Below are 18788 nucleotides of genomic sequence, written 5' to 3'. Positions count from 1 at the left end.
AGTTTGTTTTTTGTTAGTGATTTTCATCTTGATTTTGAAAAGTGCTGATGAGAATCAACCATTTTTGTTTAGAGGGCTTAATTTTTACACTTTAAATTTTGTAATATATTGTGTGGATAATTTTTTTTAAATACTGGTCATTTTCATGTTTGTAATAAAACATATAAAAAAAAGCATGACAAATGAAAAATCAAATATAAAAATATATATATAAAGAAGAGAAAAAAACCCATGAAAATGTAAAAAAAAAAAAAAAAAAAAAAAACCAAAATTAACATGTAAAAATAAAAAATTTAAATAAAAAATTAACCAAAAATAAATAAATAAATGATTTTTTTTTTTTTTTAAAAACACAAAAAAACAAAAAAAAAAAAATTCAAGGAAAAAAAACATTGAACCAAAAATAAATCTAAAATTAATTTTTTTATTAAAATAAATAATTAAATACCTCATAAAAAAATTTATCAAAAAAAAATAAAAAAAAAAAGTTAAAAAAAAAAATTAAATAAAAAATAATAATTAAAACAATTCAAAATAATAAAAATTAAAAAAAAAAATTTAATTAAATTTGAAATTTGAAATAAAAATTTAAAATAAAAAATAAATAAAAATTTAAATTTAAATTTAACCAAAAAAATTTAAAATTAAAATTAAAAGAAAAAAAAAATCATCGACCTACCATCCCTTCCTCCCACACCTCCCCGCTCACTACACCCTTCCCTCCATCCCATGCCACCCAAACAACCCCTCCCTCCAACACCTCCCCACTCACCCTACCCCTCCCTCACTCCCACTCTTCCCCACCCTTCCCTTCACGCCCTCCCTCACACCCGAACCCACCCCGCTTCCTTGCCTACCCCGCCTCACCCCTCCCACCATCCCCACCCACCTCACCCCTCCCACCATCCCCACCCACCTCACCGCTCCTTCCCTCCATCACCTCCCCATCCACCCTTCTCACCCCTCCCTCCCTCCCTCCCCACCCAACCGCCCTTCCTCCACGCCCCAACACACTCTGCGACCCAACAAACCCGGGATCGCGACACTTCGCCACCCCAAACCGGTTGGGCTATGGGGTGGGCAGACAGGAGTGGGGTGGGGAGTGGTGGTATGGGAGGCCTGTGAAATTTTTTTATTTTTTTTTAATATATATATATATATATATATATATATATATATATATATAATTCTTTACTTTTTATGTTCTTTTTAATTTTTTTTAGTTTTTTTTCATCACCTCCCCATCCACCCTTCTCACCCCTCCCTCCCTCCCTCCCCACCCAACCGCCCTTCCTCCACGCCCCAACACACTCTGCGGCCCAACAAACCCGAGATCGCGACACTTCGCCACCCCAAACCGGTTGGGCTATGGGGTGGGCGGACAGGAGTGGGGTGGGGAGTGGTGGTATGGGAGGCCTGTGAAATTTTTTTATTTTTTTTTAATATATATATATATATATATATATATATATATATATATATATATATATATATATAATTCTTTATTTTTATGTTATTTTTAATTTTTTTTAGTTTTTTTTCATTTTTATTTTTTTTGCTAGTTATTTTATATATTTTTTTATTACGAGGTTTTTTTTTTCACATAAAAAATAATAATAATAATAATAATAATTATTATTATTATTATTATTACTATTTAGATTTTTTTCCCTTCAATTATATATTTTTTCGAGATATTTTCCTTTTTTTATTTATTTTTCTTATATATTTTTTATTTGATTTTTGTTTTTTTTCTTATTTATTATTTATCTAAAAATTTAAGATTTACAATTAATTATTATTATTATTATTTATTGGATTTATTTTTTGTCATGAATCGGCCCCTTGCTACCCCTGGCTAGTTGGGCCTAGGGGTGGGCAGGAATATATATATATATATATATATATATATATATATATATATATATATATATATATATATATCTTAATTTTTTTTTAATGTTTTATTTTACTTTATAACTTTTTTATTTATTTCTTATTTTTTATTTGGTTTTTATTTTATTTTATTTTTTTTAAGTTAAAAAATTTGTTTGTGATTTTTTTTTGTTAATCTTTACCTTTTTTTCCTTAAATTATGTCTATTTTTGAAATATTTTCCCCATTTCTTTATTTATTTGTACTTTATTTTATTTTTGTTTAAATTTTTTAATTTTACAAGTTAATTTTTTAATTTTTATTTTGACTTTTATATTTTATAGTTTTAATTTGTCCTTTCTATATATATTTTTGTATTTGATTTTTTTGTCATGTTTTTTATGTTTTATTATTTTTAAAATTTTTGTGTTATTTTATTTTTTTATTTTTTTAATATTTGAAATTATGTTTTCTTTTGTACTAGTTTTTGTGTTTTTTTTTTTCAATATTTCAAAATATTTTATTTTATTTTATTTTTATTTTTTTCACAGATCCTGTGTCGATGCTCATATAGCAACTCGATCCCATTATGTGAAATTTGATAGTTGATTTTAAATTTTTCATTATAATGAATCGAGGTTGCCCCCACAATGTGTCAATTTCATGGTTGGTCTTTATGTTTTCATTACAATGGGTCGAGTTCACCTACACTACGTGTCAATGTGATGGTTGATTTTTTTATTTTTTTTTGCAATGTATCAAATTCTCTTATGCTAAGATTTTAAAATCGCTATACATTTAGCATTTAAAAAAACAAATACTCTTGGTATAATAACTCTTTCATTCATGTGTTCATTTTTAAAGTTTTTTTAGTCATAAAACTTTTCCATAATGTCATGCTTGAAATATTTTGAAAACTTAATATTGTTTTGTAGTCATAACTTTGGTTTTAATTCCATGGTTGAAAAATTGTCAAGATTCCAATGTTTCTCTAAGTCGTGACATTGTATCTTTAATTTTAAGGTTGAAAACAATTATAAGTACCTTTTCTTAGCTCCATGCCCATAAATTGTTGAATTTTAAGGTTTTTCAAATATGTGATATTTCCAATTTAATGTCATGCCTAAAAATCGTTGGAATTTTAAGGCTTTTCAAAGACATGATATTTTATCTTTAATGTCATGCTTGAAAATTGTTGAAAATTTAAAGTTTTTCAAAGTCATGATATTTTATTTTTAATGCCATTATTAAAAAATGTTGAAAATATACCCTGAAAAAAAAACCGTTATTCCAACATCAACACTTTTTGTTTTGAGTGTGTTTTTTCCACAAAAAAAATTGGCTCTTACTATCATTTTTAAAAAATGTTGAAAATGTACCCTGAAAAGAAAAAATGTTATTCCGGCAACAACACTTTTCGTTTTCACCCTATTTTTTCATGTTTTTTGGGGGTTTTTGTGCTAGAGTATCCGTTTTGAGGTAATAGTTCCATTTGATCGATAACTATGTGATGCAAGTTTGGAAAATGTTTCTATAAATATCATATAGTAGCCTGTAATTCCAATAAATGATCTGATATCCTTTACATTTTTAGGTTCTGACCAGTCCATTAATGCTTTTATCTTTTGTGAATAAAAAATAATTCCCTCTTCTCAGATTACATGTCCTAGATAATTAATTTTATTATGATAAAATGAACACTTGTTGAATCTAGTATATGATTTGTTGTTTATGAATTTGGATAACCATGTATAGATGTTGGTCTTACTCTTTTTTACTCTTTAAATATACCAGAATATTGTCTATAAAGACAATTAAAAAAATACCTTGGAATGGTATAAGAACATTCTCCATAAGGCACATGAAGGCAGTTGGTGCAATGGTGTGAAATGTTATTTTGTGAATATATTCATCCTTAATTTTGATCTGGTGGTACCCTAACCTTAGATCAATTTTGGAGAAAATAGAAGCTCCTCTAACTTGATAAAAAAAAGTAATCTATCATGGCTAAGGGATATTTGTTCTTAATGGTCATTTTATTAAGTTGTTTGTAATCTATACATAACCTAAGAGTACCATCCTTATTTTTTACAAACAAAACTAGTGCCCCCCTATGGCACACACTTGGCCTTCTATACCTTTTATCTGAAAGTTCTTGTAGCTTAATCTTCAACTCAATTAATTCATGGATGCTCATTCTACTTGGGGATTCAATACTAGAACAACTCCATGTATAATATCAATGGTAAAATCAATATCCCTTCTTGGAGGAAGTCTTGATGTTTCTTGAACTATGCAAGATGCCCCCTTATCACCAACAAGTAAAATACTTTTATAAACAATTTAATAACACTCTATGTGATTCGAACCAATCTATACCTATGAGAACATCATAAGATCTCAGGGATAATATATTTAGATTTAGTGTGGTATACATTCCATTAAGATTTACTATGCAATGTTTTCTTAGTTTAGTCACTTTTATTTTAGTTCTTGTGGCCAACTGTCCTAACCAAGACATGATTTTTTTTTCTTTTACAAGATTATATCTTCCAACTATAGAAGGGGGAATATAACTTAATGTAGATCCTGGATCAATAAGTACATGCACAACTTTTTCAATAATTTTACCTTGAACTTCCACCATGGCGGATCGGTGAGTTGCTTTACTCCCATCCAACGCAACACTAATTTTGGGTATATTACAAGAAACATCATTCATAGTAAATGCTTGTTGAATATTTTTTAATGTTGATTTCTTGTTTAATGGATTTCATAGATCATTATATCCTCAACATTTCATTGGTGGTTTTATTGATTCACTGAAATTCCTTATCATTATTCCCAATCCTCCTTTTTGTCCTACATTCTTTTGTTGACTAGCATTTTTGTTATAGTTTCCCACTTGCATACTCTTAGAAAAAATAAGTTTCTTAAACCCCTTGTTCTTAAAATTGAATTTGTCATGTTTCTTTTCCATCCATCCCTTGGAAAATTTTCCTTTTTTTTTTCTCCGATTGAAACATAACTTTTCCTTCATGATGGTCTCGACTGTGGTCTCCAAATATTCAATTTCAATCCTTTATCTCTTAGATAAGGTACATATCTTAATAAACTCGTGAATTTATTAAGAAACTCATCCCTGGTGTACTATCCCAATTTCAATTCATGAAATTCTCTAGCCTTTTAATTAAAGTACCTCTAAGTCAAATACTTCTTGAATTCTTTCTTAAATAGTGTACATGTTGAGTTTTTACTACTAATTATCTTGACAACTTTGTTCTCTTCCCACCATAAGGTTTCCTTGCCAATCAACTAATAAGTTTTCAATCTCTCTTTCAAGTTACTTGGATAATTGTGTACTTAAAATATTTGCGCATATTGAGGAGCCATATCTTTGTTCCTTCTTCAAATTCACCATCAAAGCTAGGGGGCCTAATCTTTTTAAATTCTCCCTACAACTTAGAGGTAGACCTCCTTTTCCTAGGCATATAGGTACTACTATTTGATTTATGTTCTCCCTGGTCACTTAGAGACTCATTTTGTTTCGTTCCACTAACAAATTTCCTTTTAGATATTTTCTTATAAGTATCCTCAGATCTTTTGCTATTCCTTCTTGCTCCTAGTTTTCTAAGTATATAACCATTAATATTTTCTTTCTCCTCCTTTTCTTTGGAAAATATTTCTTGATTAGCCTTAATGGTGTCTAAATCTACTTTCAAAATGTGAAAAACTTGCAATATTTCATATTCACATTTCTTTGTAATCATATTTCCTCCACCCAACATTCCATAGTTAGTGTTGTGCTCCTCACCTTTTCTGGGTGATCCTATAGAGGTTTGCCGATTTAAGTCTTCAACCATACTCTCAATTGTTCGATACTTTATATCATACATAGATTATTTTTCATTTTAGGATCTATAAGAGGCCCAAAGTTGAAACCTATTCTTTGATACCACTTGTAATGAATCTCTTCTACAGTCTATATATACACACACACAAACAAAATCACCTACATGGTAATTCATATTTTCCATTTTCAATAGTATATACCTAAGTGATTCCATATAATTAATTTGTAAATAATTCATTCTCAAACTTTATGCTTCCTATATATATTTTCATTGATAACAACCTAAAGTATTGACTCTTTAACCCTCACTTATACGAGTTTTATCCTGCAGTCCTCACTTATATGAGTTTGATTCTAGAGTTAGACTTGGCATAATTCTACCCCAAAGAATATAGGTATTAATGTTTTTATTTCCATATGTTGTTTCTCTCTAACTCGTGTATGATCTTTGTTGATTGTTATTATTATTTAACCCATGCACAATCTATGTTGATTGTTATAATTATTTATAATTGAAAAGGATGTCTCATTGACTATGATTGACATATAGTTTTATACTTAACTGTATTTTGGACTTGTTCATCAATTATAAACCCTACTTAATGTTACACATTATTATATATTGAGGGTTATATTACGTACATCACAATCATCATTTACAACACCTAAAGTATTGACTCTTTAACCCTCACTTATACAAGTTTGATTCTATAGTCCTCACTTATACAAGTTTGATTCTACAGATAGATTTGGCATAATTCTACCCCAAAGCATATAGGTATTAATGTTTTTATTTTGATATGTGGTTTCTCTCTAACCCGTGTACAATATTTTTTTATTGTTATTATTATTTAACCCGTGTACAATATTCACTGATTGTTATAATTATTTATAATAGGTATCAATGTTTTTATTTTCATATGTGGTTTCTCTCTAGCCCATGTACGATATTTGTTGATTGTTATTATTATTTAACCCGCGTATGATATTTTTTGATTGTTATATTTATTTATGATTGATAAGGATGTCCCATTGACTATGATTGACATATAGTTTTATACTAGGTGTATTTTTGACTTGTTCACCAATTATAAACCCTACTTATTGTTACACATTATTATGTATTGAGAGTTATATTACTTACATCACAATCATCATTTACAACACCCATATGCGTCTGTAGATTCAACATAGTATATATACATATCAATCTTCATTTTTTTTTATCAATATACCATCTTTAAATGGGCACATTGTTGGGTTATGTAATTCAATGTGGTATAATGTTTACAACCTATCAGACATTAGTGTACATTACTCAATGTGTGAAATTGTTATATGTATAGGCATGTTTCTCTAGTGAATTCTATATATTTATGAAACTGATCATTTACGCATACATAACAATTCCATATCTACCAATTAAATGGATATTATGTAGCTTGGGTAGAATCGATGACCCTACGGATGACCCCATCCCTATAAAGGAAATATGATGCAAAACGAGGTTACGATACTCTTCTCTCTCCTCTCTGACAGCGAGACACTTGTCAATGTATTATTGGTATGGATGAAGTGGGATGATGACGTTAGTAATTGCCAAATGGGAGAGTGAAATGTTGTAAGTAGATTTGGTCTTTCTGGGCACTCAAAGGGCCCATTTATGATTTACACATGGACCAGTCAGAGGATGGCACACGACATAGGTAATGTCAATATGATGTCATCATGATGATCACAACCTAAAATAATAAAGGAGAAGCACTTAAATGACTGAGCATGGGATGACATAGGCGGTGTTAGAGTTGGTTGAGCCTGACTGTATGGTGACTAGCTCTTGGTTACAGTAGCAGACCCCATTATATATCTCAAGGCATAAAGGAATGCTCGACGCGTTTTTAAAAGGAACACACAGTGAAAGGGATTGACAGTAGTCGTCGGGACATGTCAGACTCACAACATGCATAGCAACAAAAAAATGAGAGGAAAGCGTGGAAAATAAAGTAATGAATGATAAGTTTCAAAAACAAGCTAGGGAGAAAATCATGAGAGGTTGGCCAAGTCATATATTCAGAAAGTAATATGTTTTAAAGATTCCAAGGAGATATGGGATAAATTGCAGTCCATCTATCATATAGACATGCAAGTTGCATGTTATATCAAGAGGCTTTCCTTGGAGGATGGAGAAATAAAAGTCTTGAAAAGCATTGAATATCATGAATCGGAGAATGATTCTCCTATTTCAAGAGGAAAAATTGTTGATCAACACTCATAGGAGATGTATTTTAAAAATAAGTTTTTGTTTTGTTATTACTGTCACGCAATAGGCCATTTATCTTCAAACTGATTAACTACAAGTATTGGTGAATGTGAGAGTTTCTCATCAAGTTTTAGTGAAGGAAGGACCACCTTGATAGTAATAGACTATCTTGAAAATGGTCAAGAAGACAATGGGTCCACCTTTGGTGAAGAGGAAGAAAGGACATCTCACACATTAGCAAAAGAATCCCTAGAGTCATCAAGGGAATAAACTCTTGAGAGTGAAGTTGACATTTGTTGTGAATCTAGTTGCTTCTCTATCAACTTGGAAGACCTTGAACAAAAGATTTATTTGAAGAGGAAACTTATATAATATCTTGAGGAGATAAAGTGATTCAGAGCCATAAATATGAAGCTAGAAAAGAGAATAAAACATTAAATGAGTATCTGATGGATCTTCAGAAGCATGCAAATAATTCTGAAACATTTTAAGAGATTCAAACCAGCCATTGTGTTGGGAAAGATATTGAGAGGGTGGGGGATGGAGGGGTGAATCAATATTTTAAAAAACACTTAAACCTTTCAATTTCTTATTCATATTTTTGTGCACTGCTATAATTAAGTAAATAATGTATGTACACAACTATGATGAAGGAAACCAATGTATATCTAGTTAAATATATTTTCATACATTTCATCATATGTTATAATTTAACCAGTGTATCATTACTTCATTAGCCTTTAATTAATAGTAAACATGAGTAGTAAGAACATAATAAACCATCACACATAAGTAACATATAAACACATGAGGATACTAGGATTTTTAGGTGGAAACCTAATGTGGGAGAAAACCAACGCTATCGTCATCTATATCTTAATCTTATTATAAAGGAAAACATATTACAATATTCTACTGGTGTAGACTCATAATAGTACGTAGACACCAACCTGCAAAGGCTACAACCTTATGTCATTCTCCAATACCCACTAGAAGGGATCTCTAATCCCATGATCTCATTTACTGACTCCTACTAGAAGGGAGCTCCAACACCTTGATCAGGCTTACCAGTTACCACTCGAAGGAAGCTTCGACTCCCTCTCTGAAGGCTCCAACCCACATCACCCCTATGGACCATGTTTCATAATATTTCATACTAGATCTACCTAACTCATAACATTCTACTTGTCAGTGACTTTTCATCATATTTTTAGAATGGACCCACTACCATAATTTAAGCCCAATGCCAAATAACAATTCTGAAACCAATAACTATATCAAAACACTCAATCATTGAACCAAATGAATCATAAAAGAAATCACTAAATCTTAGTCAATCAATACCACTAGCTCAAACTAAACCAATATATATCATATCAATACACAAATACTCATGAATAAGCCAAACATTATTACCCATCACATAAACCATTTGCTGCTACTACAAACCCTAATCAACCATATATCAAAATATATACGCTACTATTCTTAGTCATACTCATGTACGTACACTTTTCACCTTAAGAGGACTTGTGTACAGATCTCAAAATACTAAATAGCTGAGTCTAATTCACAATCACACTGAATCAATCACTGAATGACATATTGAACCCATCACAGATCACTCAACCAAATATATATCATCACACAGTAGCATCATCCCTAATCAACATATCAATATATAAATAGGCCAACCCAGCCAGCGCTATCAAAAAAAAATTATCGTAAGAGAGACTTAACTAATAGACAACAAAAAACATAACAAAAGTGATTAGACATCATTAACAACTCATACTGCAAAACCTTAACAGATGTACGTGACTTATAAATCATATCCACATATGTACGCACTTATCATTCACCACACCTACATACAGATCCGTCCATACTGCAAAATATATAAACAAATACCCAGTAGCATATCCATGTAACTACATGACTTCTCAATGTCGAACTCGCATACATATCTGTAATCATTGAGAAATACCTTTGTTGCAACAAAACATCTATCAAACTCAAATATTGACATGAAAACTATTACAGAAACACATCATAATATCATTATCATAGATCTATCAAACCATAAACATATTATTCAATACATGGTCATTTCAAATCTATTAGATCTTATCCATCTCCATGCTCCCTGGTGCAATCCTATTTCATAAGTCATTCATAAAAAATCCACCACATGCACACCCTAACACTTGATCTCCATCTCCTTATATAGTATAAGCCTTAGCTAAGACCTTAGACCAATCCCTTAGTAATTTTTATGGTATTCTTCGAGGGGGTCAAATATCCATTGTCATTCTCATTATTACGGTCCAATACCATGGAAAATACCCATGGTATTCATAATACCATGGTATTCCTTTGTCTCTAAACTAATATTCCTTTGTCTATTCTCTCTGTCATACTCCATAACCATCATGTTGACATATTTATCAAGTAGGTTTCTATCAAGTAAAATACATTAATCATAATTCCAATGATCTCCCCCTTTGGACTTGATGGAAACCACTTTGGTGTTTGGTTACCAACACCTATAGATACTTGTAAATACATATGTAGACATACCAAGCTTCTTTCCAAGCATTCTTCTTTAAACACCAAGTTACTCTCCCCATTTTACTTAAAGGGAAAAACACTTACCAATGTCGAATGAAGACTTCTTTATCCCTTTGTAGAGAGGATCATTATAGGTCTGATCTGCGGAATATGAACCATTACAATGCTCCCCCTCAGCATATGCAGAATCTTCTGGAAGATTTTCAATGAAGTACATGATTCTATGACTCAACCAAGTATGACCTTTCCTATTATCAGGGACTCATGCTTACATCAATCACCCAACTAAGTGTGGTTACATATTTGACTCAACATTACATCAAATTCCCAAAATAATGGGATGACACACATAATTGACTTGACCCCAATATTCCAAACATGACTAAGTATTACAATGATTACAACATGGATTGTTACATTACCTTTACATCAAGAGACATATATGACATTTATGACCAAAACCAAAGACCTCAATAGTGAGGTAGAAAGACCATGATTGTCATTAAAAACCATCATACACCTCAAAGGATCCTACGGTATAGGTAGTAGCAATATGAATAGCAGCATACACATCCTCATCATTAATATGCAAGATAACACAATGTAGCTTCAATATGATCAACTTGTGACCAAGCATGCTTCATTACCGAATTGTAGAAACAACATAAGATTATTCCATAGATAACTATTATCAATTCATCCCCTTGACCTCATAAAGGTCAACTTGTTCTTTTTCTTTGTAGGAAGAGCCACAATCCATGTACATCGAAGACATATAGATCTTTTGTAGCATAACAACATATATTTTCATCAATCAACAACATATGTGAGAATCAATGATATCATCACAAAATAGGATAGGGAAATGAAACATCAACCTTCAACATCATCAATATGTGACTAAATATGCAATGTCTCCAAGCATTACCCAACATTTGTAGCAGTAGTATATCAATAACCATCCACATATCTTCATATAACCTGGCTTTTGCTCATACAAACAACAATATCATTCTCTTATCCCATTATCTTCATGCAATAAGAATTTTCACACCATAAACAACTTCACCAATATGCAACTCAAGTAACCATCCATCATTGATAACATGTGACATAGAGATAGTAATATGAACTCATCATCATCAACCAAGCATAATATTGAGCAATCGAGCTTTGTTAATGACCCATCTCCTTGATCTCATATCATTAAGATCAACATGATCTACATATAAATAGCCACAGTCGTTAAGAAACATATCATATGTAGCATAACATATACATGCATCATCAGCATGTAACATATGTGAGAAACAAGAACAAAATTATAGTCATCATCCATAACTACACCATATGCAACCTGTGCATCATTGAAGACATATTGAAAGTAGCACATACGTAGTGAGTGAAACTCATCCTCGTCAACCAATGTCTATAAGGACCATGGCATGCATATCCTCTTCATGTAGAATTAACTCCACTAAGTGAAACTATATCCAAGACTTCATCATTACTAATGATAGAATAACAACAACATATGTGTCTTCAGCAACAACAACTACATATCATCAATGATATATATACTTATCATGAACATCATCATGTAACAAGGAATTATCAAGAAATCATAATGCCAACAATGAACTATTAGAAGAATAGCAAATGCTCACCCTAAACCTATGCAAACTATTTACTATCAGGTCTGATCATATCCATCCTCATCAATCAATAAAGCCATCAAAATAACAAAGCAACAATGTCATATTGCGGCAACTCATAAACCATCATAAGATACTACTACTTCTAAGCATTATCTGAGAATAAAAAGACTGTAACTACCCAATGTCAGAACCAGAAAGCCAAATAATAACTAACTGAAGCATATCAGAACTTCTCCTAGATTTTGTCCCATAGTTTGTTCATCTCAGACAAACATACATCACTCTCTAGACAAAAACTCAAGTATATATGTGGTTTTCCTTTATGAGATCTGTGTATAGAAGGTAAAGTGATGAAATTTCATAGTCACAACCCCCCCGAGCCTATAGTATATGTTCTTGCTTCCTTGTTACTACATCAGAAGCACTATCAATAATATAAGCAACATTAATATCAAAATAGCATGGGAATCATCATCAAGTTATACACATCTATAGATCCCCTTGAGATCATACATCAATGATTCTGAAGACCTGATAATCATCACTTTTTCAGTCACTAAGAGAAGTATTCTTTTAAGAACAATGTATTTCAATAGAGATCATCTTAGTTTACTCTGAGTCAAAATCCTCCTCATTTTAGCGAGAATTCATTTCTTTAAACACATATAAATTGTCTGGATTTTTTTATCCTCTTGTTATGACCTGTTGGTTTATTCATCTATAACCTTTCATTTGGTTGATGTAAACAAAAATACATTTCCTTTATCCACCATTTGGCCTACACTTAGAATATTTTGCTTTAGACCTTGAAATAATAAAGTATCAACTTCTCTTCTAAATTTATTAATTTTGGCTCTACCATTTCCCAAAACTTTTGCTAGAGAAATATTTCCAAGAATAACCTTATCATCTTGACTTTTCCTAAGAGGCTCCATCTTACTCTTATCTCCAGTCATGTGATGAAAGCATCCATTGTTTATGGACCATTCATCTTCATATTCAAATGAGAAAAGAGCAAGACCACACCTTATATGTTCTTCTTATTTATGCTTATTATGTGAAATGTTGGTGGATCAATATTTCTCAGGTCTTGTGACATTATTTGATTGCTTTCCATGTTTTATTTAGCGATACATTGATTTGTTCCAACATTCTTTTGATACATGCCCAAATTTGTTACTAGCATAACATCTTATATGACTAGAAAAGGGAGCTGAGGAATCATAATATTTCTGTCTCATATTCCTTTTATTGCAATTGATAGCTTTGTGACCAAATATGTTGCAAGAAAAACAATATCCCTTAAACAAACCTTGGTACCTAGGAGATGATGATCTTCCAGTGAAGTGGATATTTTCTTGAGATTGAAATAGTCTCCTACTGCAATTGGTTGCAACATGTCAATGATTATGACATATAAAAAATTTAACATTATTGATCAAAGGACATAGTCGATTAAAGTCTCTATTATTGGGAGCAAATGATTTCTTTTGAAAATTCATCTTATTTGGATGTTGATCTCGTTCACTTCTTATCTCTTTGACATGAATTTTATATTTATTAATATTATCTTTCAAGATCCTTGTACAAGCTTGTAAATTAGATTCTCCTTTTACAATTTCATGAAAACAAAGACTGGACTGAATGATGAGATACGTTTGAATATTGAGAATATTATCCAAAATATTAGTACTATGTTGAAATCTCAAATGTTTATCCTTATCTTCTAATTTACCTCTTAGAATGTTTACCTCAACCTCCATTCTTTGGTATTTCTCTTCCTTTTCTAGATACTCCTTCTTCATTCCTTGTTCAATCTTTCTTCCTTGTTCCACTTGCTCCTTTAATTTGAGAATATCTTCCTTTAGTCCATTCTCTTGTTCTTCAAATGTTTGATGTAGGTTTTAACCTTGTACAGAAATTACCAACAAATGAATTCTTAAAACACATAAAATATACAATGGCGAGAAACACAAAACAAATACACAGAGATTTTCCATTGATCCCAAAACGAGGACTACCAAATTGATTTTTCATTATATTCCTTTCAATATTACAACACACATATATATATATATATATATATATATATATACATGTTTAATCATTCATAAACACCAATCCATTATGTTGGGTCCCTATAATACTAGTGATTACCCCATTACTATTGTAGTTATACCCCTTATTTATATTGTTGTGCCCCTATTACCCCCATGTTGTTATTTCTGTGCCCCATAGAACCCCTCTATTGTTATTTTTGTGGATTTATATTATTATTGTTAGGTCGGCTGGATTATATTATGACTCCTTAGACTCCTATATATAGAAAGGAGGTTTTGTCATTTGAATCATCCAAGAATTGTTCATTTATGTAATGTAAAGGAGGTTTCCCCCTCGAAGAGGCTGAATTTTAAGGCGTTGATCTATCTTTTCTATCTTTTTCTTGAGCTGGTTTCATAACATTTGGTATCAGAGCTTTGGATTCTAGGGTTTCGCTGCTCCAAACAGGTCATCGTGGAATTTTCTCTATAACTTTTTTTCTGTGACGTTTCAGAAGTTGCAAAAAAAAACCATTTGAGAAGAAATCGCGTTGAACCTTGGGTCTGAATTTTAGAGCTTTTCGCGCGATATTTGCGGAGATATGATCTGAGGAAGTTGGTCTTTTTGCAGACTCCTGAATTACATTCAAAACAGGTGACCTGGGGAAAATCGTCATAACTTCCTCTCTGGCAATCGGATTGAAATTTCGTAAGAAGGTATAGAAATAGGACGGACTGTAGTTTCTTGTAGGCATGTTTTAGATCCAAAGGTTGAAACAGTGACTCGTGGCACGTCGTACAAGTTCACTCTACTGAATTAGTCTAGAAGCAAGTCACTGTGGGAGATTTCACATAACTCTTCCTTGGAGAATCCAATTTGGGTCAGACTTGTGGCATTCAAAAGAGGACGCAGAAGGCTACTGCAGGTTGCATTTTTAGAACTGGATGATCCAAAATTACAGAGATACATCAGATTCAATATCAGGCTTCTACAAAGTGAAAAAAGGTGTGTAGTTTTTTTTAATTTTTGCGTAAGCTTGGTTTAACGGAATTCAAAGGGCATAGTAAAGCATTATTATCGGTAACTGATGCCCCGAGGAAAGAAAATGCAAACACCTAGTAAGGAACCTGAAAGCTCTAGCATGACTCATGAAGAAGATGAAGAAATGCTACATGATATATCAAAATTACAAGAACAAGTGCAACAAATGTCACGCTCACAAAAGCTAACAGAAGCTAAGATAAATGGCGTGGAATCTAAGATAAATGGTGTGGAATAGAAGATAAATGGCATGGAATCTAAGATAAAGGGTATGGAAGCTAAGATGGATGATTCGAAGACAGATTTGAAGAGAGACATGGCAGATTTGAAGACAGATTTGACAAATTTTCTACAAGAAATAATTACTAATGGTGAAAAGGTTGTAAAGGAAACTCATGATGTGAACAAAAGTAATGTTAATCATGATTCCATAGACTCTAATGTTGGATCGAAGACCCACCATATTCCAAAAATCGATATGAGGAAGTTTGATGGCAAGGATCCCGCCACATGGATATTACAGATGGAGCAGTTCTTTGATCTCAATAATGTGCAAAACGCACAAAAGGTACGTATGACAACTGTATATTTGGAACCAAATTAGTTTGTATGGTATCAATGGCTTTGCTCTCGTAAACAATTTATCACTTGGGCAATTTTTACAGAAGAATTGATAGCACATTATGAAGATACAAAAAGCAACACTTTTTTTAGCCAATTGATAAGTCTCAAACAAAAGGGTTCAGTAATGGAGCACATTGAGGAGTTCCAAAAATTGAACATAAGGGTAAAAGATATTCCAAAGGAGGATAGGATTTATGTGTTCATAGGGTCTTTAAAGGATAATATCCAACATGATGTTCGCCTTTGGGAACCTGATTCATTAGAGAAGGCATTCAGGTTAGCAAGAAAAATGGAAAGCAAAATTATGGCAACCAGGAAGCATACCACTCACAACTATAAAGACGGAAGTGTTGTTGCCCCTAGTCTTCCACAACCTATAAGGTTGACACCAAAACAATTGGAAGAAAAAAGAGCAAAAGGGCTTTGTTACAGTTGTGATAGCAAATACACTAAAGGTCATAAGTGTCCTGAGAAGAAATTATTCTACATAGATTGTGAAGAGGAAGAAGAAAAGGAGCAAGAAAGGTCAAAAGAAGAAGATATACTCCAGGAACAAAGCCTAGATGAAGAACAAATAAATCCGACCATATCTTGTAATGCATTGGCGGGAATTACCACTCCTCAAACCATCAAGATAAAAGGACAAATCAAGAAGAAAAAGGTAATAGTGTTGATTGATTCAGGAAGCACCCACAATTTTATTCATTGTAGGGTAGCAAAAGAATTGAATTGCTTCCTATATCCAGCACCAGAGTGTCAAGTGATGATTGCAAATGGAGGAACAATAAATTTCTCTGGAAGGTGCCATAATATCAAGCTATCCATGGGAGAATATGTATTGACTAGCCCAATGCTTTCCATTCCAATGGGAGGTGCTGATGTTGTACTAGGAGTCCAATGGCTACAATCCTTGGGTACAATAGCTTTTAATTTTCAAGAACTTTTCATCAAATTTTCTATGGAAGGAAAGGAAGTTGAATTAAGGGGTATTGCAGGGAAACCAGGAAAGATAATCAGCTCTAATGGTATGACAAAGCTTCTAAAAAAGGAGCAAAGAGGTGTAATTGCACAATTATGTTCGCTAGATGTTTCCACATCGGAATCATCTATTTCTCAAGATCTTCAAAAAGTCTTGGACAATCATTACAAGGTATTTGAGACTCCCCAAGGTCTCCCACCTATGCGTGATCATGATCATGCTATTCATCTGATTCCAGGAAGTGTTCCTCCAAACATCAGGCCATACAGATATCCCTATGTCCAAAAAAGTGAAATTGAACGTATGGTTGCAGAAATGCTAGAGGCTGGTATAATTCAACCAAGTCAAAGTTCTTTCTCTACTCCAGTAGTATTGGTGCACAAGAAGGATGGATCATGGCGCACATGTCCGGATTATAGGGAGCTCAACAAGCTCACTATTAAAGATAAGTTCCCCATTCCTGTCATTGATGAATTACTGGATGAATTGCATGGATCAATTTACTTCACCAAGTTGGATCTTCGTTCGGGATATCATCAAATCAGAATGAAGATTGAAGACATTCCGAAAATGGCATTTAGAACTCATGAGGGTCATTATGAATTTTTGGTCATGCCTTTTGGCCTTACCAATGCACCTTCAACATTTCAAGGTTTGATGAATTCAATTTTCAAACCATTCCTTAGAAAATTTGTGTTAGTATTTTTTGATGATATACTAATCTACAGCAAGTCTTGGAAGGATCATGTTGAACATGTTGACAGGGTGCTACAACTATTGGAGGAGAAACAATTATATGCAAAAAGATCCAAATGTTTCTTTGGAGTCCAGGAGGTGGAATATTTGGGTCATATTGTATCTCATGAAGGAGTTAAGGTAGACCCTAGCAAAATTAAAGCCATTAAGGAATGGAAAATCCCGACATCCATAAAGCATCTGCGAGGATTTCTTGGGTTGACAGGGTATTATCGCAAGTTTGTTAAGAATTATGGGAGAATAGCAGCACCTCTAACAACATTATTGAAGAAAGATGCATTTTCATGGACTCCGGAAGCGACAAATTCCTTTGAACATCTTAAAGAGGCAATGTGCGAAGCACCGGTCTTAGCTACACCGAACTTCACAAAAACCTTTATTGTGGAATGTGATGCTTCAGGAAATGGAATTGGTGCTGTTCTAATGCAAGATGAAAGACCCATTGCTTTTGAAAGTCGTCCAATCAAGGGAAATTTTTTAAGCAAAGCTATTTATGAGAAGGAAATGTTGGCAATACTCCATGCACTTAAGAAATGGCGACCCTACCTAATGGGAAGACACTTCAAGGTAAAAAGGGATCATGATAGCCTTAAATACTTTTTAGAACAAAGATTATCCTCTGAAGAGCAACAAAAGTGGGTCACAAAGATGTTGGGTTATGACTTTGAAATCATCTACAAAAAAGGGAAGCAAAATGTGGTGGCAGATGCACTCTCAAGAAAGGATGAGGATGTGGAAGCATTGTTGTGCACCATTTCTATTATCCAACCAGATTGGATAAACGAAGCAAGGGAGGAATGGAAGAATGATGAAGAAGTGTGGGCACTTATTCGAAAGCTACAACAAGATTCCAATACGTCTGATACATTTCGCTGGCAAAATGATTCGTTATGGTACAAAGATCGCTTATACCTCTGTAAGAATTCCCAGCTAAAACAAAAGATTCTTATGGAATTGCACACTTCTCCCTTAGGAGGGCACTCAGGATTTTTAAAAACTTACCACAGGGTTAAGAAGGAATATTTTTGGGATGGCCTTAAATCAGATATTCAAAAATTTGTGGCGGAATGTTTGGTTTGCCAACAAAATAAAGTTGAAACAATTAAGACACCGGGTCTATTACAACCTTTA

The sequence above is a fragment of the Pinus tabuliformis genome, chromosome 6, assembly GCF_031772625.1.
Source record: "Pinus tabuliformis cultivar Carrire ecotype Pingquan chromosome 6, CPIR1, whole genome shotgun sequence".
Lineage (NCBI taxonomy): Eukaryota > Viridiplantae > Streptophyta > Pinopsida > Pinales > Pinaceae > Pinus > Pinus tabuliformis.
The sequence above is the reverse complement of the archived record's forward strand: the minus strand, read 5'-3'. Positions refer to the sequence as shown.